Genomic DNA, 2,032 nt, shown 5'->3' with positions numbered 1-2,032 from the left:
TCTTCACCAGTAGTTTTAAATCTAGAAGTACATAACTTAGTTGGCTAGTGCTACTCAAGTAACAAAGATTAAAATGAAACATCTTAAATATTGTTGACCAATCCAAAGTAGTCTATAGCACTGGAGAATACCTTATCTATAGGAATAACGGATCAAAGAGTTCATTTGTAATTTGACTTCAGATTTTACTTATCAGGATTGAATTTTGATCGAGAAGTTTGCAACTCTTGATGAAAATGCCACAATGATTGAAATAAAAGATTTTTAATAATGCCCATCACATAAAAGAAACTTCTAGAATCAAAGACCAACACCCCCTGTTTGTACAAATAGTGGACCAAGGGACCAAACTGATATGAATTCATTAATCTTCTCTTCACAGATATTTTTCACAATATCCATTAAACCAAAGGAGCTTAGGGACCCATACACAATGCATCATGTTTGTAGACTATAAACAAAATGAAAATGGGGTAAATTAGTAATCAACTCTTAACATCTAATTAAGCAATTAGTCAATTTTGATGGACATGTTTAGAATTTTGGTTAAATGATTAAAATAGGGACCAAGGAATAGCTCACCATGTTTCTAAAAATAGACCAAAAGCCTCTAATTTGCTCTCAAAATCAAAACTCCAGTAGAAAATTTTGATCAAGAAGTTTGCAACTATATCCACCGATGAAAGAAACTATGGTCATTGAAATAAAAGATTTCCAATAATGATGCCCCCAAGAAAACACAAAAAAAAAAAGTTTATAGCTTTCTACAAGCTCATCTCCTCAAACTGAATACTAAAATTGTCCATGATTGCAGAAGAAAAGTGAAAAATTGTATTGCAATGTGGATTTTGTGAAAATAGACATAAAAGAGAAGAAGACAAAAATTAAAGCTTGTTAATACTAGTTGTTTCTTATTTTTAATTGGTTGTAGCAATCAGAAAAATAATTATTGATTGAATAAAAATCAATTTTTATATCATTAGAACCACCAACTTCATTCTGGAAGTTTCTAAAATTTATAGCTGGAAGTTCCTAAAAGTTTCTTACCTTCTTGGCTAGAAGCTTCTGATTGTCTCCCCAAAATACATTTTTTTGGCAGAGCAGCTTGTAGAACCCTCTGTTTATAGGTAGATGCTTTCAATCCTAGTTAATAATGCTAATGCTAATTTGATACTTAACGTCATTCTCAATTGTGACTTACCTAAACTGAAATCATGAAAATTACAATTGCCCTGGTTGGCTCGCTGAAACTGGAAATCTAAGAGCTTAGTATATGAATTAGATGCAAAATTTAAGTGGGATAAGAAAGCACAATAAAATTGTGTTCAAGTTTGATAGAATTAGAAAGAATTTTTTTGGGGGTTTTGGGTAGTGGTGAGCTGTGGGTGAGGGGATAAAGAATTAATTGGAAACCATTGATGTCTGAAAACTTGGAGGATTTTTTTGGGTAAGGGGTTAAAATGGGGCATGTAAATCCTAAACCTGGGCTTGATTAGACTGGGAAAGGAGATGATCCCAAAGAATTAGACATTGCAAGCTTCTTGTAAAGGTATGGATGATGTCCTTGTGTTTTAGCTATCTTTGCACATTTGTACATTACTTTTAACACCTGGTATTATCTTGACAAATCCAATTATCAGTCAATTATTTGAGTAGGGTCTAGAGAGATGTGCATTCTCTTCCATCCAACACCTAGAAATGTATGGTTTTTGTTTTATATTTCAATTTATGGCATATATTTTATAGTGATTGACAAATCCAAGTATCAGTCAATTATTGGAGCAGGGTTTGGAGAGATGTGCATTCTCTTCCATCCAACACCTAGAAATATTTGGTTTTTGTTTTATATTTCAATTTATGGCATATATTTTATAGTGAAGGAGGCTAGCTTTAAGAATATATTTGATATGTTGTGATTGATTGAGTTTAAGATTAATAATTTAAAGAATAGTGTAAAATAATGGAAAAATGTCTAGTTTTGTTAAAATAATTTACAATTAACATCTAAGTATATCTACACATTCCACTATTA

This window comes from Cupressus sempervirens, chromosome 7 (genome assembly GCF_028749045.1).
Source record: "Cupressus sempervirens isolate cs-2001-9-10 chromosome 7, ASM2874904v1, whole genome shotgun sequence".
NCBI classification, from domain to species: Eukaryota; Viridiplantae; Streptophyta; class Pinopsida; order Cupressales; family Cupressaceae; genus Cupressus; species Cupressus sempervirens.
The sequence above is the reverse complement of the archived record's forward strand: the minus strand, read 5'-3'. Positions refer to the sequence as shown.